At 39.5% G+C, this 24,589-nt stretch overlaps 1 protein-coding gene across 9 annotated transcripts in view; it reads left to right on the forward strand.

Annotated features, from left to right (window-relative positions):
• Window positions 1–24,589, forward strand: part of FOXP1 (forkhead box P1) — a 574,868-nt gene that overhangs the window by 182,038 nt on the left and 368,241 nt on the right. The window lies entirely within an intron of this gene.

Here is a 24,589-nt window from a genome sequence, read left to right on the forward strand (position 1 = left end):
CCTGAGACGATGACCAGTTACAATACTGTGCAGATGTGGAAAAAATGATATTAAGTTGTACTAGTCTTATTTCCAAAATGTAAAATTCAGCATTTCAAGTCTTTTTTTTTCGGATAAGGTAAGTTTTGGGTTTTACTAGCATGTTTTAAAACATTCATCATGTGGAAAGAAAAAGATGATAAATTTTAACACTGCTATGATAGTCTCTATGACTCTAGAGGAACCACCCAAAAACAGTTCTGTCTTGGGGGAAAAATGTTTAGTTGAAGGGCCACAGAAGAGATCCATATTCAGTAAGAGTAGGGAGAGGCAAAGACGATAATGTGAGTGTTTTACAAAAAGAACTTTCTGAAAAGAATATAGTCAAACTGTTGAGGAAACGCCATTGTTAAAGAGTAAACATTGTGCATGGCAAGTAATGAAGAGTGTAAAGTGTTGTCGATGGTAATGTGAGCCTACTTGAAGATACAGAAAGTCTTTCATGCTCAATGCATTTTGGAAACATTTCCATCAGAGTGGAGAAAGCTAAGGGAACTCAAGTCATACTGGATACCTTATCAGTGCAAAGTAATGTTTGCTGTTAAGTGTTTGGCCTAGACTCGTGCTGAGCCCCTTGGCCTTTTGCTATTGTTTTACCCAACTTACACAGCTTTGGTTGTTTTGGACTGACTGTCTCACCAACTGTCAGACTAGGAAATCTTGGCCAGCGCCTCTGGGTCTTTTGGATGTAAGATAAGAACCTGCTGCTCCCCGTGATCAGGCTGGCCACTCTGATGTTTTTGGGTAGCCTGCCTGACCTGTCCACTAGGGGTCCACATTTCAGACTCCAGTCTGACCTTAGAAGACAGATTACTACATCTGGATGTCTCATTTATGTAGTCTTTAGTTTTATATTCCAACCGCTCCCTGCCTGCACCCATCTTCTTGGTTTATTATTTTTCGAACTTTGCTGTTCTCAGGCATTCTTCATAATTTTGCTTATGTTTCTCCTGATTTTGATCTAAATACCACGTATATTTTATTTGGTTCTATTTCCCCTTAAGTCCCCTTGCTTGTTAGAATATAAATCAGTCTATTTAAAAAGGAGATTTTACATTATCCCTTAAAAGAAAATGTACTGTCAGTTGCCAGAGCTTGATGGTAACTGAAAATAAATACTAAGAAGGAAGAACGATGGTATACGCAGGAGTTGGCAGACTTTTTCTGTAAAGGGCCAGGTAGTAAATATTTTCGGCTTCACAGGCCATATGGTTTATGTTGCAACTACTCGCCTCCTCCGTTGTAACCCCAAATCAGCAAGAAACAATATGCAAATGAATGGGCATGGCTGTATCCCAATAAAACTTTATTTATGGACACGGAAATTTGATTTTCATGTTATTTTTTCATGTCACGAAACATTACTCTTCTTTTGATTTCCCCCCCAAGCATTTAAAAATATAAAATCCGTTCTTAGCTCATGGGCTCTACAAAAATCATCAGCAGGCCAGGTTTGGCCATGGACCATAATTTGCTGACCCCTAATGAAAACATCTCACTGTATACTGTGGCCTACTTCTCCCTAAGGTATTGAGCTGGAGAGATTCTCTCAGTGTTAAAAATAGACTTTAGCGTGTTTTACGTGTCAGACTAGCACCCAAATGAGGCTTTGTCCTTGACATAATTAGGAGGGTTGAAATGGAATTGGAGAAAGAACAGCTTTCTAAGTAATGCAATTAGGTGTAATTTGTTGTCATATCTACACCACCTAAAAATCCTAGTGGTTTAAGCGTAGAACTTTAGGAACTACTGCCTTTGTCTACTTGTCCTACCTAGTTGTTCTTCTAATCACTATATGGATAATGTGAAGACAGAGATACAAATAGCACATGAATGACGTGAGAGGCAGAAACAGGGAGAGTTTTCAATGTAGTAGCTAGAAACAGCCAACATGAGTGATGGAGGAGGAGGAGACGAAAGAATGGCTGTTTTTCATAAGGGAACAAATATCTGAAAGGAGGAAAGAAGAACTTCTGGACCAGAAGTTAGCAAAAACTTGAATATTTTGCCCACCAATGCATTACCCTCTCTCGTCTTTCTCATAGTAGGGTCCCATATGGTACTGCATATTACCCTCCCTCTGCCAATGGTAGCTTCTTTGTCATATCTATGTGTCATATCATTCTATTCTACAAGTTTCTGATGCTAATATTTCCTCTCCTCTGGCAAAAGGAACAAGGGGATAGTGTCTCTTTATCCAACCACTTTCTATCCCTTTGTGTTGGTTCATTCGATGATAAACCATGGATACAGGCTTTTTTTTTCTTGGCCTATATTGATACCATTTTGCGTATGATTTGGACAGGAATCCTTGAGTTATTTCTTTTTTTAAAATTATTTTTTGTTGCAGTAACATTGGATTATAACATTATGTAACTTTCAGGGGTACATTATAATGTATTTCGAATTCTATGTAGATTACATCATGTTCACCACCCAAAAACTAATTATAATCCATCATCACACACATGTGCCTAATCACTCCTTTCTTCCTCCGCTCTCCCCCCTTCCCCTATGGTAACCACCAATCCAATCTCTGTTGCTATGTGTTTGTCATTGTTTTTATCTTCTACTTGTGAGTGAAATCATATGGTATTTGACTTTCTCTCTCTGACTTATTTCACTTAGCTTAATACCCTCAAGTTCCATCCATTTTGTCACAAATGGCTGGATTTCATCGTTTCTTATGGCTGAGTAATATTGTGTTTTGTATGTATACCACATCTTCTTTATCCATTCGTCCCTTGATGGGCACGTAGGTTGCTTCCAAGTTTTGGCTATTGTGTATAATGCTACAGTGAACACAGGGGTGCATGTATCTATGCATTTGTGTTTTCAAGTTCTTTGGATAAATACCCAGCAGTGGGATAGCTGGATCATATGGTAGATCTATTCTTAATTTTCTGAGGATACTCCAAACTGCTTTCCATAGTGGCTGCACCAGTTTGCACTGCCACCAGCAGTGTACAAGGGTTCCCATCTCTCCACAGCCTCTCCAACATTTGTTGTTTCCTGTCTTGTTAATTATCGCCATTCTGACTGGATATCTCATTGTAATTTTGATTTGCATTTCGCTGATAGCTAATAATGTTGAACATCTTTTCGTGTGCCTGTTGGCCATCCGTATATCTTCTTTAGAGAAATCTCTGTTCAGATCTTTTGCCCATTTTTAAATTGTTGGTTTTTTGTTGTTGAGACGTATGAATTCTTTGTATATTTTGGATATTAACCCCTTATCTGATATATGGTTTGCAAATCTTTTCCCAATTGTTAGGTTGTCTTTTTGTTTTGTTGATGGTTTCCTTTGCTGTGCAGAAGCTTTTTAGTTTGATGTAGTCCCATTTGTTCATTTTTTCTTTTGTTTCCCTTGCCCGGTCAGACATGGTACTTGAAAGTATGCTGCTAAGACCGATGTCAAAGAGCGTACTGCCTATGTTTTCTTCTAGAAGTTTCATGGTGTTGGGTATTACATTCAAGTCTTTAATACATTTTGAGTTGATTTTTGTGTATGGTGTAAGATAATGGTCTACTTTCATTCTTTTGCATGTGGCTGTCCAGTTTTCCCAACACTGTTTATTGAAGTGACTCTCCTTTCTCCATCGTATGCTCTTGGCTCCTGTGTTGAAAATTTGCTGTCCAAAATGTGTGGGTTTATTTCTGGGCTCTCGATTCTGTTCCATTGATCTGTGTGTCTGTTTCTGTGCCAGTCCCATGCTGTTTTGGTTACTAGGGCTTTGTAGTATATTTTGAAATCAGGGAGTATGATACCTCCAGCTTTGTTCTTTTTTCTCAGGAATCCTTTGGCTATTCGGTCTTTTGTTGTTTCATATAAATTTTAGGATTCTCTTTTCTATTTCTGTGAAAATTGTTGTTGGAACTTTGGTAGGGATTGCATTGAATCTATAGACTGCTTTAGGAAGTATGGATGTTTTAGCTATGTTAATTCCTCCAATCCAGGAGCACGGAATATCTTTCCATTTCTTTGTGTCTTCTTCGATTTCTTTCAACAATGTTTTATAGTTTTTGGTGTACAGATCTTTCACCTCTTTGGTTAATTAAGTTTATTCCTAGGTATTTTATTCTTTTTGTTGTAATTGTAAATGGGATGATATCCTTAATTTCTCTTTCTGCTACTTCATTGTTAGTGTACAGAAACGCAACTGATTTTTGTATGTTGATTTTGTATCCTGTGACTTGACTATATTCATTTATTATTTCTAAAAGTTTTTTAGTGGATTCTGTAGGGTTTTCTATATATAAAATCATGTCATCTGCAAAGAGTGACAGTTTCACTTCTTCTTTTTCAGTGTAGATCCCTTTTATTTCTTTTTCTTGCCTGATTGCTCTGGGTAGGACTTCCAATATTATGTTAAATAAGAGTGGTGAAAGTGGGTATCCTTGTCTGGTTCCTGTTCTTAGATAGCTTTCAGTTTTCCTCCATTGAGAATGATAATTTGTGGGTTTGTCACATATGGCCTTTATTATGTTGAGGTATTTTCCTTCTATACCCATTTTATTTGGAGTTTTTATCATAAATGGATGCTGTATCTTGTCAAATGCCTTCTCTGCATCTATTGAGATGATCATGTGATTTTTATTCTTCATTTTGTTAATGTCATGTGTCACGTTGGTAGATTTGTGGATGTTGAACCATCCCTTCATCCCTGGAATGAAACCCACTTGATCATGATGTATGATCTTTTTAATGTATTGTTGTATTCGATTTGCTAGTATTTTGTTCAGGATTTTTGCATCGATGTTCATCAGTGATGTTGGCCTGTAATTTTCTTTTTTTGTGTTGTCCTTGCCTGGTTTTGGTATCAGGATGATGTTGGCTTCGTAGAAGGAGTTAGGAAGCCTCCCCTCCTCTTCAATTTTTTGGAAGACTTTGAGAAGGATAGGTATTGTCTTCTTTGAATGTTTGGTAGAGTTTACCAGGGAATCCATCTGGTCCTGGACTTTTATTTTTGTTTTTTATTTTTTTTATTTTTTTAAGATTTTATTTTTTTTTCCTTTTTCTCCCCAGAGCCCCCCAATACATAGTTGTATATTCTTCGTTGTGGGTCCTTCTAGTTGTGGCATGTGGGACGCTGCCTCAGCGTGGCTTGATGAGCAGTGCCATGTCCCCACCCAGGATTCGAACCAACGAAACACTGGGCCGCCTGCAGCGGGGCGCGCGAACTCAGCCACTCAGCCACGGGGCCAGCCCCTGGACTTTTATTTTTTGGGAGGTTTTTGATTGCTGTTTCAGTCTCCTTACTGGTGATTGATCTATTCACATTCTCTACTTCTTCTTGGTCTAGTTTTGGAAGGTTGTATGATTCTAAGAATTTATCTATTTCTTCTAGATTATCCATTTTGTTGGTGTATAACTTTTCATGGTATTCTCTTATATGTTTTCTATTTCTGAAGTGTCTGTTGTAATCTCTCCTCTTTCATTTCTGATTTTATTTATTTGAGCCTTCTCTTTCTTTTTTCTTGATGAGTCTAACTAAGAGTTTGTCAATTTTGTTTATCTTTTCAAAGAACCACCTCTTGGTTTCATTAATTTTTTCTATGGTTTTTTAAGTCTCTATTTCATTTATTTCTGCTCTGATTTTTATTATTTCCTTCCTTCTACTGATTTTAGGCTTTCTTTGTTCTTCTTCTTCTAGTTCCTTTAGATGTGCCGTTACAGTGGTTATTTGGGATTTTTCTTTTTTGTCGAAGGCCTGAATTGCTATAAACTTCCCTCTTAGAACCACTTTTGCTATATCCCATAGATCCCGTGTTGTATTTTCATTTTCATTTGTCTCCAGGTATTTTTTGATTTCTCCTTTGATTTCGTCATTGACCCAGTCATTGTTCAGTAGCATTTTGTTTAATCTCCACATTTTTGTGGCTTTTCTGGTTTTCTTCCTGTAGTTGATTTCTAGTTTTATACCTTTGTGTTCAGAAAAGATGCATGGTATTATTTTGATCTTCTTAAATTTATTGAGACTTGTTTTGTGGCTTACTATGTGATCAGTCTTGGAGAATGTTCCATGTGCATTTGAAAAGAATGTATATTTTGTGGGTTTTGGATGGACTGTTCTATATATATCTTAGTCCGTCTGGTCAAATGTGTCGTTTAAGGCCAGTGTTTCCTTATTGATCTTCTGTTTGGTGTAAGTGGAGTGTTGAAGTCCCCTATTATTAATTGTGTTACTGTCTATTTCTCCTTTTATGTCTGTTATAGTTGCTTTATATATTTAGGTGCTCCTATGTTGGGGGCATAGATATTTACAAGTGTTGTATCTTCTTGTTGGATTGTTCCCTTTATCATTATGTGGTGCCCGTCTTTGTCTCTTGTTACAGTGTTGTTTTAAAGTGTGTTTTGTCTGATATAAGTATTGCTACCTCTGGTTTCTTTTCTTTGCCATTTGCATGGAGTGTCTTTTTCCATCCTTTCACTTTCAGTTTGTGAGTGTCTTTAGGTCTGAAGTGTGTCTCTTGTATGCAGCATATATATGAGTCTTGTTTTTTTCTCCATTTGGTTGCCCTGTGCCTTTTGATTGGAGCATTTAGTCCATTGACATTTAAAGTAGCTATTGATAAATATGTATTTATTGTCATTTTGTTACTTTCTTTTTCTGGGTGTTTTAGTAGTTCCTTCTCTGTTCCTTTCTTTTTCTGTTGCTCTCTTCTCTTGTGATTTGATGGCTTTCTATAGTAATATGTTTGATTTCTTTCCTCTTACTTATTTGTTTACTTATTATAGGTTTCTGGTTTGTGTTTACCATGAGGCTCCTATATAATATTCTATGTGTATAGCAATCTATATTGAGTTGATAGTCTCTTTAGCTTCACCTCTTTCTAAAACCTCTGCTTTTGTGTGTGTCTATCCATTACCCTCTTATCATTGGAATAGGTAATTTTAGACTTTTGTCTTTTAACCTTCATATTATCTTCATAGGTGATTGATCTGCTACCTCTACTATATTTTTATCTTTATCAGTGATTTTATTGCCTGGTTTTTTGTTTTTTTCTGTTTTTTTGATAATTTTCTTATCCCTCTTTGTGATCATCTCTTTGCCACTTGAATAAGTCCCTTCAGCATTTCTTGTAGAACTTGTTTTTTGGTGATAAACTCCTTTAATTTTTGCTTGTCTGGGAAGCTCTTTATCTCGCCTTGCATTCTGAATGATATCCTTGCTGGAATGAATATTCTTGGCTCTAGGTTTTTTCCTTTCAGCACTTTAAATATGTCGTGCCATTCTTTTCTAGCCTGTAGGGTTTCAGCTGAGAAGTCTGCTTCTAGCCTTATGGGCTTTCCTTTGTATGTCACTTGTTGCCTTTCTCTTGCCACTTTTAGGATTCTCTCTTTATCTTTAATTTTGGACATTTTAATTACAATGTGTCTTGGTGTGGGCTTCTTTGGGCTTATCCTCTCCGGAGCCCTCTGTGCTTCCTGTACTTGGATGTATGTTCCCTTCCTTACTTAGGTTAGGAAAGTTTTCAGCTAGTATTTCTTCAAATAGTTTCTCTGCCCCTTTGTCTCCCTCTTCTCCTTCAGGGACGCCTATAATACGAATGTTAGTGTGCTTGATATTGTCCCAGATTTGCCTTAGACTGTTCTCATTGTTTTTAATTCTTTTTTCTTTTATCTGTTCAGCTTGGGTGATTTCCTTTAGTCCTTTATCTAGCTCACTGATTTGTTCTTCTGTATCATCCACTCTGCTATTGAGTCCCTTTAGTGAATTTTACATTTCCAGTATTGAATTCTTCATGTCTGATTGGTTCTTTTTTATATTTTCCAATTCTTTGTTGACAATCTCACTGTATTCATACAGTCGTCTCACAACATCAGTCAGCATCCTTAGGAGTTTTTGTTTGGGATCTGGCCCGGTGGCGCAGCAGTTGTGTGCACGTTCCACTTTGGTGGCCTGGGGTTCACTGTTTCGGATCCTGGGTGCAGACATGGCACCACTTGGCACGCCATGCTGTGGTAAGCGTCCCACATATAAAGTAGAGGAAGACGGGCACGATGTTAGCTCAGGGCCAGTCTTCCTCAGCAAAAAGGAGGATTGGCAGCAGTTAGCTCAGGGCTAATCGTCCTCAAAAAAACAAAAAAAGAGTGTTTGTTTGAACTCTTTGTCAGGTAGATTGCTTATTTCTGTTTCATTTAGTTCTTTTTCTGGGGTTTTCTCCTGTTCCCTTGCTTGGAATGTATTCCTTTGTCTCCTCATTATGCTGCTTTCTCTGTGCTTATAACTATGTATTAGGTAAGTTGGCTATGTCTCCTGATCTTGGAGAAGATCAGGCTTTATGTATGAGATACCTTTTGAGGCCCAGCAGTGTGCTTCCCTCTCGTCACCAGTCCAAATGATCCAAGAATGACCCCTTTGTGAGCCATTTGTGTCCTTCTGCTGTGGCAGGGTTGCTCTTACTGCAGGGACCCAGGGAGTCTAGTCTTTCCCTCTGTGGCCAGCTGTTTGTAAATCTGGTTTGGGGAGCCCCATAGAGGCGGACACACTCACCTACCTGTAGAGAATCAAGGCACTCAGTCTATGCAGGCCAACAAGTAGCCTAAGGGCTTGTTTTTGGGTGGGGCTGGTCCCTAAGGTGGGCTGCCTGCCCTGGCTGAACTGTATTAAATCTGCACTCTAGTGGGTGTGGCAGACCCCAGGGCTAACAAACCAGGGGAAAAACTTCAATGGCGTCTGCCAGGATCTATGTCAACATGCCTGTACTAGGATGGCCACCACCAATGTCTCAGTCTCTGTAGAGGTCCCTCCTCTCACCGAGATGCACTCAGAGCCTACCAGGTAAGTCTCTTTTCACCAAAGGACTATCATCCTTCTCTCTGGTGATTTTAGGTTGTTGAGACAGGTGTATTAAGATAGGCAAAACCCCCACATCCTGGGGGAGCATTTGTATATGGCATTCATAGGGTAATAATTATTACTATAGCCTGAAAAATAACCAATGTTAGTGTTATCAGTACACAAAATGACTTTTATTTCAAAAGAACATTCTTAAAACAAAGTTGTTTTTTCAAGTTGCTTTGCTTTCCAGGATCAACACGAACCAGGAAACCTTATGCCAGGAGTATTAGCTGATATGTTCTAAAGTGTGATAGTATAGTTGTTAAGTAATTACCCAAGTTGAGAAAAGAGATCTGGTTTCAAATTCTGGCTAAGCTACTTAGTAACTTTGTGACCTTGAGAAAGTTATTTAATCTTTTTAAGCCTCAGTCTTCTCATTTGAAGATGGAGGTGAAAAAGCACCTACCTCACTGTAGGAATCGAAACGTTTCTAGTTTATCAGATGCTTTCAGGTTAAATAGCAATATGCAAAAATAGTTCTGAGCACAGTGCCTGGTATGTAAAAAATAATATTCCTTTTATGTGATATTTATTTACCAAATTAAATAATAAATATCTCAAATTATTATTGTTTTGCTGGATGCCTAAGCTGAAATTAAATAGTAGAGGACATTTAACTCTAGGAGTCAATGGCGCTTTAAATATCCATCTCACCTTTCCACATTTTTTTTAATTGAGGTCATAATAATTTATAACGTTGTGAAATTTCAGTTCTACATTATTATTTGTCAGTCACCATATATATGTGTGCCTTTACCCCTTTCGCCCACCCCTCAATCCCCTTCCCCTCTGGTAACCACTGTCTGTTCTCTTTGTCCATGTGTTTGTTTATCTTCCATGTATGAGTGAAATCTTATGGTGTTTGTCTTTCTCTGCCTGGCTTATTTCCCTTAACATAATACCCTCAAGGTCCACCCATGTTGTTGTAAATGGAACGATTTTGTCTTTTTTTGAGGAAGATTAGCCTTGAGCTAACTCCTGCCAATCCTCCTCTTTTTGCTGAGGAAGACTGGCCCTGAGCTAACATCTGTGCCCATCTTCCTCTACTTTCTATGTGGGATGCCTACCACAGCATGGTGTGCCAAGCAGTGCCATGTCCGCACCTGGGATCCAAACCTACGAACTCTGGGCCGCCAAAGCGGAACATGCGCAGCTAAGCGCTGCACCACTGGGCGGGCCCCTGAGTTTGTCTTTTTTTTTTATAGCTGAGTAGTAGTCTTTTTTTTTTAAAGATTGACACCTGAACTAACATCTGTTGCCAATTTTTTTTTTCTCTTCTCTCCAAAGCCCCGCAGTACGTAGTTATTTGTTCTAGTTGTAGATCCTTCTGGCTCTGCTATGTGGGACGCCACCTCAGCATGGCTTGATGAGCAGTGCTACGTCCACACCCAGGATCTGAATTGCTGAAACCCTGGGCCACCAAAGTGGAGTGCCTGAACTTAACTATTCAGCCACTGGACTGGCCCCTGAGTAGTATTCGTGTGTGTGTGTGTGTGTGTATGTATATGCATATACACCACATCTTCTTTATCCTTTCATCAGTTGATGGGCACTTGGGTTGCTTCCACATCTTAGCTATTGTGAATAATGCTGCAGTGAACATAGGAGTGCATAAATCTCTTTGAACTGTTGATTTCAAGTTCTTTGGATAAATACCCAGTAGTGGGATAGCTGGGTCATATGGTATGGTTTAAAATACTTTTCTCTTATGTAAAAAGGCAGTATGCATGAAGTTCATAATTTGGGTAACATCACATTAGTGAGTCTTTGTGGCCTACTGAACTCTCTTAAAGTTGCTTAAACCCAGGAAACATCGACTCACACCTAAACATCAGTTCAGTTGCACCTGCTCACCCATTCACCATTGAGTTTCTTCTCCAGTTTCTATTAATTTTGAGATTGAAAAAGGAGAAGAATCTATTCTGCATTTTGCTCACTTTCAAGTTTCTGTTGGTAAAAGATGAATAAATATGACATCTATCATTAGATTATTCTTTGTCTTCCCTTGTTTCTCTACCTGTCACCTTTTTTCAATTTCTTGCCTCAGCTTGTCATCTGGAGAATTGTATGTGACCTGTACAAGCCATCCTCCAGCTCCGTGGTTCTTGGAGTCTGTCTGAGAGATGAAAGAGGACCACAGTGTGATGCTATTGAATGGTCAAGAGGAAAAGGTTAAAAGAAAGTTAACCCAAGAACTTCTTTATGTAAAATTGGAAGTTGAAAGTAGTGGTAAGGTTTTCCTTGAGCCCTCTTTTGGGGTAAAGCAAATTCTAGACATAACTGACTACTTAAGCTTTTTTGGGTTTATAAGGTCACAAAGTCCTGGTTGGTATTTTCACTAAATGGCTAAGCCAGAATTTGGAACCAGGTCTTTTTTCCCCCAACTTGGGTGACTACTTAACAACCTGTGCTATCATATGCCTGGTCATTTTAAGGTATGAATTTTAAGACATGAGTCACAACTGTGAGTACTAAGGCGAACATATCATTCAAATGTTCTCTGTAAATTGATTCAGTAGGGTCAAGGGACATATTCATCTCATTCCAGGGAGAACAAATTGTTTCAGTACAGTAGCCTTTGGGAACTCAGCCATCCCAGTTAGCTGCTTCTTGTCCTTAGTTTACTTGTCTATAAGATGGAATTAATCTTACCTCAATAGTTTGTGTGAATCAGATGATAGAATTGATGTGAAATATTTCTGTGACATTTTGTACTGTTACCTAGCCCATCAGATGCCATCCACTGTGATCTTTGAAATAAGTGCTTGTGGAAATTTCATCCTCGGTAAATTCACCCAGTGAGCAGGAACAGTATTGGCATTCCTTTGTTATTTGGATGGTTCGTTCAGCAGTTGAGAAGCAGAAATTTTAGTTTGCAGTCCGTGAATCTTTCATCAGAACCCTGATACATGTCCCCCACTCCCTCCCCCATGCCTGCCATAATTAGATTCAGCATCCTTTCAAACTATGAGAGTAAAAGAAAAAAGTTCATTTTGAAAGTTGATGCTCCAGTGACACCACGTAATGTAAGGCCAAGGCAACTTTTACAGAATCCTTTTCCCTGCCAGGCCCCTTAGCCTTGTTTTTATCAGCAGCTAGAGCAAGTGGTTTCTTCATTCTTGTCCTTTTAATGATGTTATTATTATTTCCAAGTGTGAAATCTGAGTATTTTAGTTGGAGAAACCATTTCGTTTCTCACCATGTTTCAGTCTCGAATGTCTCCATGTACTTTTTATTCTTTACTTAGGGATACATCCAAGTTCTCAGATATAGAACATTTACGATTTAATTTTAGTATGATTAACTGATAACTCACTTGAAGGTGGCTTTTAGTTATTTCTCTCTAGATTTCTATATCTCCCAAGGTAAGATATGCTATACAAAAATGTTAAAACAAAACAAAAAACAAGTGTATTCATCATTAAATGACACTGAAATCATATACCATTTCTTTCCCATATCGCACTGTTTAGTCTGTCTGAATTCCAGCTGTTCCTTTACTCAGGCCAACATGTTGTGTCTCTCTCTGAATTTATCTGAGTGGAAGAATTAGGAGAAATGACCCTTAGGATTTTCTTCTCAGAGCGAGCTGTGAGGACCCCTGACTTGTTCCCCCCTTCTCCATGTGGGTATCAGGGAGCTCTTTTTTTGTTGTTTTTCCATGAACAAATTTAGAGAGAACCATTTTTCCCCAATCTGATACCTGTTGGATTCTTTTTCTCTCAGTCTTATGGGAGTTCTGGTTTAATTTCTGTGCGTATTTGACTCTTGATGTGGCTAGAGATTTTCTAAAGCAGATTAGCGAATTTTGCTTCAAAGAAAGGACCAGGTAGCCTTTTTGTTCAGCATGTTAACCTTTGAGTCAGAAAATGACCAATAGACAGGAATAAACTAGAGTAAAAGAATAATGAAGCCAACTTTGATACCATTTTCTCTCTGGTCAAAGAGTACCAGGGAATTTGCAGCTAGTTTATTTGCCTGTGGTGTAATTACTATCTCTAGCTCTTTAGAATTGGCAGGTAGGTAATGTTCCTGCCAGGTTATGATGCTTGAGGGCAGCCGTGTTACTTGAGTAATTATACAATAATAACTTTTCAGCTTTTTTCCACTTGCTGTAGTTTTGGGGTCCAGATACTCCTTGAGTTCATTTTTCTGGCTGCTGTCTGTTTTATAGAATGAGAATGCTAAGTAAAATACTTCCACAAGAGTCTCTTGTCTTAATAGTACATGTACAAAAATACTTCTGTGTTTTAGCGGAAGTTACTCCATTATAACCCTTTATGGATGCTCCTTGCTGAGAAAGCATTCTGGAAATGGATGTCAACCAAGGGAGATTCATTCATTCCATACGTTTTCTAATTTCAAAAAATGTACACCGTCAATATTTTTTCTTAATTGAACAGTTTGTCGAACAGACGGGTGCTTTAATTATGGTGGTCTAAATTTACACACATTGCAGTGGTATTTTGCTACATTAATTACCTTACTTGTCAAGAGTAACAGGTAATTACTACATCAACTCACCCTCCTGCAGAACACGGAAACATAACTTTATTTGAACAGTTACAATAAACTAGAGTGTAACCACCCCACACCTTAGCTTTTGAGAAAGGATGGCAGTTCGCACAGGATTTGTTTAATACTGAGCAGGGTAGAGGGGAGCTCACCTTTTTCTGTGTGTCTGTGCACCTAAGATGCAAGTCCAGAAACATTCATAGTCTCAGAGTGTGTATGGACTGGAAGGAACCTTTGAAATAATTGAATTCATTAAACCTTCTCCTTCTTATGTGTTTCAGAAAGGAGAGTGACTTTTCTAAAGCCACACAATAAGGAAATTAGTGTCCTAACCAGAATTGGCACCAATTTCACCTCACCAGGCTGCTAAAAAGCTTAGTGCATCTTAATGATTTTTAAAAAATAATTATAATTCAAAAATCATTTGATACAGTACACTTTGAATATTCATTCACGCCATCTCCCTCATTTGAACTTCTAACCAGTGTCTTGGCTGCCTTCAGAAGAGTATTTCTCCTATATTCTGTTGAACTGCCAGGTACAACTCTTGTCGTTTGGTCTCCTCTCCAGTGTACTAGTGTCAGCTTTTATGACAAGTTCTGTTAAAATTCTACTTTAACATGTTTTTCGTAAAGGCGTGAACATTTTGAGCATGATGATGCCCCTAGCAAAATTATGCAGCATTACCTCTCCTGGTTGCCATGGCGTAGAAAGAAAGGATTTTGTTAGCTTCTAGGTGTGGTGCGGAATATACACAATGACATAATAGGGGCCGACTACCTTAAAAGGCTTTGTCCCCTTTTTAGTCAAACACCTGTGACAAAATTACGAACTGTGGTTAACATACACTGCTTACAAGTGGTTTTTCAGAGTCGTCCAGGGTGGAGGAGCTCAGCTTGCAAAGAACTTTAGTACCTACTTTCTCCTTGCACCTGGCAGCAGGAGTGGGGTGGCATTAGAAAGAAGTTCAAGACGTCAAAGGTTACGGATCCGGCCTTGCAGAAATCATATGAAATGGCCTATAGAGGCCACAGTGCGCCTCTCGGGGGTGATCTGAGATGTATGAGGGAGGACCTCCTCCAGCCCTTGACCCCTTCAGTTTCTGATGCCTGGAATCCTGGCATAGACGCTTCATTCCTGTAACTTTCGTCTTGTCACGTGCCATTACAAATCACTCTGGGCTCTGTAACTCATTACATGATAGCTTATAGTTATTGGGTTTTTCTTTTTCCTTATTTTTTTAAAATTGAAGGATTGCATAGGATAACTTGGTTTAGTCGTTCATGCATCCAGCAACTATCGCTGTGAGGCAGCCATTGCACTGTATATGGCAAGGAGAGGGCTGCAGAGTGAAGGAGGAAACAGAACAGATCCCTGCTCTCGTGGAGTTTGCCTTCAAGTAGAGGGAGGCAGAGAGAGTAGACAGTGAGATGAAGGAGCAATCTATTTCCATATAATGAAAATGTGTGAAGGAAACAGTATACAGTGCATACCTTGGGCAGGCCACTTAGTCCGATTGGGGAAGGCGTCATGGAAGAAATGGCTTTGACTTCATTTCTAAAGGTTAAGAATGATCTCTGTGTACAAAGAGCTGGAGGAAAAGCTTTCCAGGCAGAGGCGATGAGGAGGGCCAAGCCTCAGAGTTAGGAGTAAAAATATGGTATGGGAGCAGAAAAGACCCGTGTGGCTAGAGGCAGTTAGCGGGATGGGCATGGGTGGGTGGGTGGGGATGATGTGGGAGAGGTTGGAGATGTAAGCAGGGCCCTGGGTAACAGGGCAAAGGGCTGGGTCTTATTCTGAGACTGATGGGAAGCCCTTGGAGGCAGCCACTCTGATTCAGGTGTCAGAATAAACTACGTGGACAGCTGCTGGCAAGTGGATTACACAGCTTCACGTATTGTCCTGAGAGTAGGCTTCCTTGGGAGAGAGGACAGGTCCTGGTCCCCTGAGGTTGGGCAAGGAACCCTGAAGAGCCCACGCCCGAGACAGACTGCCCTGGTGCTAGTTAGGAGCAGACTGTCTTCTAACTGGGGTGGCCTGCTATTGCACACTGATAGGGGGTTTGGAAGCAGAGCGCTTCAGAGCACAGTCCTCAAACTGTAGTGGCTGAACCTGCAGCAGCAGCAGCATCACCTGGGCGCTTGATACAAATGTAAATGTTCTGGCCTCACCTCAGCCTCTTAGTGAATCAGAAACTCTGGGGTTGGGGCCCAGCAATCCTGTTTTAACGAGTCTTCTGGGTGATTCTGATGAGCACGCGAGTTTGAGAACCCTTTATAAGATACTAGTGCTGCAAAGGACTTTCGAGTTCTCCAAACTCACTCTTCTCATTCTACAGATGAGGGGACCCAGTAACGAGCTGTGCTAAGGGGGATCCAGTGCAGGCGAGAACCTGGGTCTCTTGACCCTATTCTAGTGCTTTTTCTTCGTGGTGTATGGAATTAAAGAATAGACAAAACCCACTTTGTTTCTTTGGAGGGATAATTATGATATTTATAAAGGAGGAGATGGATGAATTTTTAAGAAGGAAGAGTGCTGTGGTCTGTGAACTGTGGCTGGCCTTGTATCCCTTGCTATTATTTTCTCAGATAATTTAGAAAAGCAATTTTAGTGTGAATAACCCACTCCTTTCTCCCTGTCAGTGGTAGAAAAACAAGTGTTTTGTCTTAAGTTACACCATCAAGACACTTAGCAGAGGGTAATAGCATTCTTTTATTTCTTTATTACTCAATATATTTGGCCTTGTTTTTGGTTTGGAAGTCTTTATATTCCCAAGTTGTTTTTAAAGTCATTGTAGAAGGCAGAGGATTGATTATTTTCAGGTCCAGTGCTTGTGCTTGCTCATGTCTGTTTTGACCAAGAGTGCCACTGGAGACTCTGCCACTGGAGAAGCCTGGGATTGCTCTGCTCACCCTCCACCCAGCCCCATCTACCTGGCTAAGTTCTACTTGCCTTTAATGTCTTAGGCTTACAGATCGTTTCTTCCACGAAGCCTTCTCTGACCTCTTGTGCTCAGGTCAAATCCGTGTGTTAATCATTCCCACATGCTTGTATTGGTGTTTCCCAGTAGGCTGTGGGCCTGATGAGGGCGGAGATCTCCTTTGTCTTAATTCCAAGCTTTACTCAGCTTCAAACACAGTGTCTGGCCCATAGTAAGTACTGAAAAAGTAACTATCAAGTAAATTCTTTCCCTCTTAACTGATTGTTTGTCACTCTCTTTATTAACAACTAGTTATTGGAAGACCTGATGGTGGGTCTTTTTTCTAAGAGGGGATACATGGGATTATTAAGACATGGTCCCATGAGATCAAGATGGGAGAAGTGGAGACAAAGCCAAAAATAAGTATTTATTTAAGGTAAATCATAGTGAAGGCTATAAGAAGGGGTCAACTATATTAGTCAAGATGTGTTGTGCTAGCTGCTATGACTAACAACCCACAGATTTTGGTAGCTTAACATAATAAAGGTACATGTCGAGTTCCCTTCATGTCAGTGCCTGTCCGTTGAACCTTCTCCATCCTGTATTTGCTGCAAGGAACATGGAGTCTCCACAGCTTTGGGGGAAGAGGAACAGGGAGCACGGTTGATTTTTTGTCATGCATGGAAGTGGTGCATCTTGCTTCTGCTCACATTGCATTGACCCGAAATCAGTCACATGGTCCAAAACTAAATACCAGAGAAAGGGGCAATGTAATTTTACTGTATGCCCAGAAAGAAGAAAATGAAATGTAATTCGTTACCAGGTGATCATCCCAAACAATACATTACTTTGGTTTTAACCACTGAGGTTTCATCAGAATGAAGCATAGCACCTCCTGTTTTTGTAACCTGCTCATCGATACATACCCTTGTTCTCCCAGAGATCAAAGAGAGTGATAGCACTTTGAGGCCCTTAATTTTTGCATGTCATGAGGAGGATGCCTTTTATTTAAATCCCAGCTGTGAGCCCATTTTCTTCTGGGATGAGCCAGCTGTAGCTTACATTCCTTCCAGCGTAAGGTGAAATTTTCCACCCTGAGTGGTGAATTTGTCTGACCATACACAGATTGGCTTTCACCTGGGGGGACCTATTTGTATTCTGCATTTGACCCTATTTTTCTCTTCTACCCCTGGAGTAGACAAGTTTAGAGAAAAGTATCCACTTGTGGTGAGGACTAACTAAACCTTTCCTACTTGCCATGGTTATGGGCTTGCAGAGGACCTCTGGGCGAACTCTTATGTCTTCAGGAGAAAACTGGAGCTACTTTTAAGACTTCAGTTTTTTGTGTACTACTAATCTCAGTTTATTTTTATCCAGAAGATATTTTTATCCAGAAAATTTTCATGACACATTACACAAGTGGAGGAAAGTATATAATAAAGTGTTTACTTTATGATGTCCAATTTTTAAAAAGAAAGATGTGTTCCTTCTCCCACTGTCTTGCTGACCATGGTGGTTCTCAGGAAAGGAGATGAAGTCTTCATCTGGTCCTCAATCTCCACTCCCGCTAACCTTCCAACGCAGTACAGAGGCTCAGTGAGAAGCTTGGCAGGGCCAGTGGAAATGTGTAGTTGAGCTGGAGGCTGGAGAGCTGCATTGGCCAGATCATGGGGGCCTTGTAAGGGCCAGGGGAAGGGTTTTGATCTCTCCCTTAGGAGTAATGGGGAGCCATTGAAAGTGTGCAAGCAGAGAATGAGTGCAGGGTGAGTATGCATGCATGTATAGTATGCATGTGTGTGTGTGTGTCTGAAAGAGAGAAGGAGAGATTGATGGAGAGAGGGAGAAAAAACACTGATGAATGATGATCCCATTTGCCATGTGTTTTTTGGCCGTCGGGAAAGAGCCTTCACAGGAGAGAGTGAGTGTGAAGACAGCATGGCGCCCTTCTCCCAGCTGACATGAGAGAGGTCTTCTCCCTTCTTCTGCACAGAAGTTACTTGTCAATCAGGAGCTTGCCATCCCAGCTTCAAAGCCGGGAGTGCATTTGGGGTAAATATTTATGAAATGCCAAGCTTCATGATCAAGATGTATTTTGTTTTTAATGAGCAAATGACTCAGAATTGTTTTAAGTTATTAAAAGACAAATTATTGTGAGCCATCATGGAAAAAGGAAAGGGAGGAATTATAATTTTGCATCAAGCAACTTATTTACAGCTATAACCTGCAAGCGATCAACCTCTTTAAACAAAATTAATTTTTTTAAAGACTTGAAGTATAAAAATTTAATTTATTTACGGAATCTCATTAAGATGACTTTTAAAAAGTAAGGTGGACTATTCAGTTCCTTCAAGGAATGTTAACTGAGTGCATACGATGCTCTAAACACTATGTTTGGGATGTGAGAGAGAACATATTCATGTTCTCCAGTCTTAAGACACTTCTGGTCTGGAGAAAAGGCAATCAAAAGCCCTTAATAAATGAGTGAAAGGGTACAACGAATTTCTTCTTTTTGAAGTTCAGATAACTTTTTCAGATTCTATAACCAATGTTTTAGAAAATCGAAAATACAAAAAATTCTGAAGAAAAATATCACCTAATCCCGTTGTCTCCAGGGCAAACATTGTTAGTTTTGTTTTATTTCTTCTGTCCTTTATTGGCACATATTTATATTCAGTTGAGAGTCTGTGGTAGATAGGATTTTTCTATCTTGCTTATTTCATGTCACATTATAACAAGCATTTGTGTACACTTCCCCATTTCCAGTATTGCTTTTAATGACTACAAAATTGTCCTTGTCAGACTGGACTCTCGTTTACTTGCTTTTGTTCTGTTGTGATTGACATTTTAGGTAAAACAGATTCATAAAATTTATCCATTTTCTGCCTCAAACTGTCTTGTCCACTTTACCTGTTATAATAAAACAGTAATGGGGAACTGAGGTTTTTTTAAAAAGCATTCCTCTCTGTGTATATGTCTCTGAACTTTGCCATCCAAAATAAAAAAGTGAACTAAAACCTTGTTACATCAACATGGGGGAATACGGTTGATACATTGTTTCTGGTATATTTTATCTTGGGACACATAGCTCCTACTCTGAAATTGGTTAGCAGACAACATCCTCCGCATCCAAGAAAGCTGTTTGGTTCTAATCTGGGGACACTTCATGCCTGATTTTAAAACTTTTAGAGGTTGTCATTTCTTGCTCCCAGCTCTTGTTCCGAGTGACATTTTAAATCTCTATATTACTTATTGTGCCTTTTTTTTTTTTAAGTACTTAATATAAGGTCACTTTAAGGTAACTGCTAGCTACATTACCTTAACACGGGGACTTGACTGTGCTGACTGAGGAAAACTATCTGCTTTTTCTTTTGTTATAATAGTTCTTGGGTTTTTGTTCAAAATGGCATGGGTGGCCTGTAAGTGCCTTCCTTATGTGGGCGCATGAGCCCTTTGAAAGGTGGCATGAATTAGGGGGAAGAACAGGGCAGTGGGGTAAGACCTCAGATGGAACTCAGTGCTCGCTCTAGAGCCTTTGGCAAATGAAGGCTAACCCCCTCCTACCCCCGAAGATCAGTAATCCATTCCTGGCGGTTAGATATCTTGGGTGAAAATGCTAACCAGAGCTATTTCTGATTATTTTACTGAGGAGAAATCATGTTATGTGTCAATATGCCAAATGCCCAACTTTCTAAAACAGAAGTTGGCAAATTGTGGTCCTTGGGCCAGATCTGGCCCACTGCCTTTGTTTGGCCCATTGCCTTCCAATAAATAAAGTTTTATTGGAACACGACACCTATTTGTGTACTTGTTGCCTATGGTTGCTTTCTTACTACAATGGCAGAGTTGAGTAGTTGCAGTAGAGCACTTCTGGCTGCAGAGTCTAAAATATTCATTGTCGGGCTGGCCCCATGGCCGAGTGGTTAAGTTCACGCGCTGTGCTTCTATGGCTCAGGATTTCACTGGTTCGGATCCTGGGTGCGGACCTAGCACTGCTCATTGGGCCATGCTGAGGCAGCATCCCACATGCCACAACTAGAAGGACTCACAACTAAAATATACAACTATGTACTGGGGGGCTTTGGGCAAAAGAAGGAAAAATAAAATCTTTAAAGAAATAAATAAAAAATAAACTATTCATTTTCTGGCCCTTTGCAGAAAGAGCCAACCCTTCTAAAATATGACTGAAGTATAGTAAAATGCATTATATATTGTTAACAAATATTACGTTAGGAATATAAAAATATTTACTATATTGACTACTCAACAATTAATATGGTGTCAACATACATATGTTTTTTTGAAATGTGGCTTTTTTTTATCACTAAGAACATCTGAGACACATCTCCTTTGTTGTTAGCTTTTTAAAACCTCTACAGAAGTTTCTGACATCCTACCAATTGTATCATAATTTGACACTTTCCCCTCACACATTTTATTAAAAATGTTGTATTACATTTAGGAGGATGTCATAGAATTTTTTCTTTTATGAGCAACAGCCAAAAATGTTTGATTTAGAAATAAGCATTTTCTATAAAATTTGGATATTAAAAGCCAAGAGGCATTCAACTAGGAAAATGTCAGCTGGATATACCTTCCGTGGCATTTGCTCGTATTTCGTTTCTTAGCAGCTCAGTGTTCTCATCCACGAAATGGGAATCGAATCTCACAGGTCTATGTGAAGATTAAGGAAAGATACACGTGACAAATTTTGGGAAAATATTAGCTGTCAGTTCCCTAGCTTAATTAGAGGAACAAATAATCGCAACTATAAGATATCTTCAGGAGTTTTTCCAAGTTTACAGTGCTTCTGTTTATATATGGTGGCCTGGAGATTCAAGTATAACTTTGGAGCCAGGGAGAAATTAGAAAGGTTTATGTATTCAAGTAAGAGATACTGGCACTTGTAACATTCCTGAATTTCAGAGAATTAACTCAGTGCAGGTTTATTTCTTAGGCACCTCACGGTCTAGTGCTGGCTGGTGGGGAATAAGGGTGGTGGCTCTGCTCCACGTGGTGTTTCAGGGACCTTGGCTCGTTCTGTTTGGTGACTTTACCATCTGCAGGAACTAGGAGTTCTCCCCTGGAGCTCTGGGCCCACAGTCTGGGATGGTTCAGGAGGCTTCAGGGTCAGAATCAAAATAACATACCCACTTCCATCTCTTTGTCTGGAACTCAATCACAAGGTCCCATCTAACTGCCAGGGAGGCTGGGAAACACATCCCAGCTGTGTGCCCAGGAAGAAGAAATGGATTTGATGAGCCTCTAGCCAGTTTCTGCCACAGAGTGACCATATCTTCTTGAATTATCATGGAAAACAAATGCTTACCATATGTAAATAGCACAGCAATGCCAGTAATCTGAGAACCTGTCGGTTACAGGTACGCATGGAAATAGCAGCATTTGGAGGCCGTAATGCTGGTTTGGGACAATTAATCTGTATACTTGTTTAAATATATTTTAAAAATTAGCCTGAGATCTGAATCTGCTTCCTACATGTTGTGTGCCATTTACATATTTTGATGTTCTAAAATCACAGATCTGTCGTAGAGTAAGTTTAGAAATACATACTTAAGAAATGTTACATGCAATGACATTTTCATTTCCAAAGTGGTCTGTGTGGACCATATTTATTTTGCTATTCTATGAAGTCAGAAGTCATACCCAGCATTAAGTGGAATTCTTTATCCGTGATGGCAGATACAACATTTGTTGAAATACCACCACGTTATTTAATTCAAAGTGCGCATTCTACAATGAACCACATCAGGAACATTGTCAATTTTTCAATGCCTCTAGTAGATCCAAGCACACCTTTTTTTTCAAAAAAGTTATTCATTTTAAATTATGATTATATGAATATTTTAGGATTATAATCATCGTAAAATGAAGGACAAAATTTATCTTACCAAAATAGAAATTTAATTTAAAGTAGAAAGAACTCGACTTCAAGGTTCAGTAGAATAGAAACAAGATGTATACGAAGGTATTAAAGAACACTTTTTTAGAAACCCTCAGTACTACAGTTTTGGTCATTCCATGGAAAAAGTAACTTAAAAAATCCTTATTCAGTATCATAAAGTTAGCTGAGTTTATTTGAGATGGAAGTTGCCCTTGACCATATTGTCATCCAGTGGCGTTGGTTAAAAGTCAAGATTGCACAGGGACATAGGTGATTAGAAACGTTCCTTTCCCTTTTCCTGTAGTCGTGGCATTCCTATTCCCTGTCACTTTGTCCTTGACGATATTTGAGGCGGAAAACAAGTTGAGTTGACGAGGATGGTTTTCCAATCAGCTGTTCCTCATTTTTCTCCCATGCTTCTTTGTTATATTAGAGTTCATATTTACTATTCATGAAACACGTTTTAATCAATGACCATATCAGACAAATGGAAGCTAAGCACTGGTTAGTATGTTGAAAATAAACACGAGGGTTCTCATTAATGTCGCTGTCTGAATAATTAGTTGAGCATCATGTACTGAGCAGCAGCGAAAGCAAGCTGGCTTCTCACTGGAACGACAGGCTGACAGCCACGTCCTGGAGTATGGTCATTAGTGTGCCCCACCATCAATGTCATGTTACTGTGTCAAATTAGTTCGTGTCCCCTTAGGAGAGAAGCTGGACCTGCAAATTATCCTCCCACATCCCTGGAAACTGTGTTTGCAAAACCTGCGATCAAGTGTGAGCAAATTATTAACACGGCTCATAAATTAACTAGTTTACAGGCTTATAACATTTTACAAGTAGATAATAAAGGGTAGAAAAGTTTTCCAATTGCTTTGCCCTGATGTTAGGGCTGTGATCTGCGGACTTTTCCGTGAGGAAGCGCAGCTAATAAGTGTCTGTTAAGAGGAGCAGACACATGGAGTGTCAGAACAAATGTTTGGCAAATGTAGACTCTAAAAGGAAACAAGTGTAAATCCATTGAAAACAATATAATTAACTTCGTTATCTCGTGGCTCTGATAAGTCGATGACAATGGTCCTCTTTCTTGTGGTGGCAGTTGTTCATTAAAGAGGTCACCAATTAAGTTTGAATGATTACAGCCTTGGCTAACTGAAATTATCTTAAGAAATATTTTTGACGCATTCTTAACACTCTTAAGCTGCCTTGTTGAAGAGGAATAATGTTAACACAGCGTGTTAAACTCATAAAAGAATGAGGATGCTTCAGCTGTCATATATTTGGCAAACAGTTCACACACACATAGATGGCTGATACCTAGAAGACCTAGTGTGGCCCAATCTGGCCTGACTTTATCTCTTATCAAGCAGAGGCACCCACTGGGAGCACCACCTCAACTCTCTTCTGAGCTCTGGTAGACAAGACAACCCACATAGTTTCCGGAGATACGTGACTATTCAAATCATAAAACTTCATACATCTTCTTTTCGGTTTCAACTTCTCTGTCTGACTAGATTAGAAAACACATACGTCCACAGAGTTTTGTCTGAGTTTACTGTTGAAAGAGAACGATACACACACACACACTGTAGAACTCGTGCTTTCTACTCATTCCGTAGTTCCATTTCCCCGTGTTGCAGAGAGTCCCCTCCGTCATCCTGAGGGGTGTATAGGTGGCATTATCATCTCAAGGATCTGTGCACAAAAGGCCTGGCATGCAAAACCTCGCCACCGATTGCTATTCACACAACTTTCTGAAAGTGCTTGAGGATGAGTTGACTTATCTGTCAGCAACTTCAACTTACTTAGAATTAGATTTGGTAAATATTCTACCAATTACTAAGCTATGAAAGCTCGCAGCCTCAGCACATGAGCACATGCACAGGCTGTTTCCAGGAGAAGGCTGTGTCACAACCTTCTTCTGCATTTTAAATGCAACTGAGAAAAGAACTGTAAACTGTGGCAAGTAAGATTTTGTGTTTGGCTGCAGGAGAGAGCTTGTCTGTTTTTTTTTTGTTTGGAAGGGGTGCCTATGTGCACATGCACACGTGTATACATACACATGTGTGTGCATGTGTATTTACCTTCTCCTGTCGCTCCTACTGGATGCACTGAGAAAGACTAAAAGACCAAAACCCAAAGCAAAGTCTTCATTTGGTCTCATGGATTATCTTGCCTTTACTTTTCAGGATGAGATTACCTTGTAATTATGAGAATTTATGGTAAAACATGAAAAATGCTGGGAGTTAACAGAACTGAACTTCCTAAGTTCAGAATGATAGTGCCTTCAAGAGTGGCGGTTTTACTTGGCTGTATATGACATTTCACATCTTTTTACTATAATTCTATAATACTGAACTCAGATTA

The sequence above is a fragment of the Equus quagga genome, chromosome 1, assembly GCF_021613505.1.
Source record: "Equus quagga isolate Etosha38 chromosome 1, UCLA_HA_Equagga_1.0, whole genome shotgun sequence".
In the NCBI taxonomy this organism is placed as follows: Eukaryota; Metazoa; Chordata; class Mammalia; order Perissodactyla; family Equidae; genus Equus; species Equus quagga.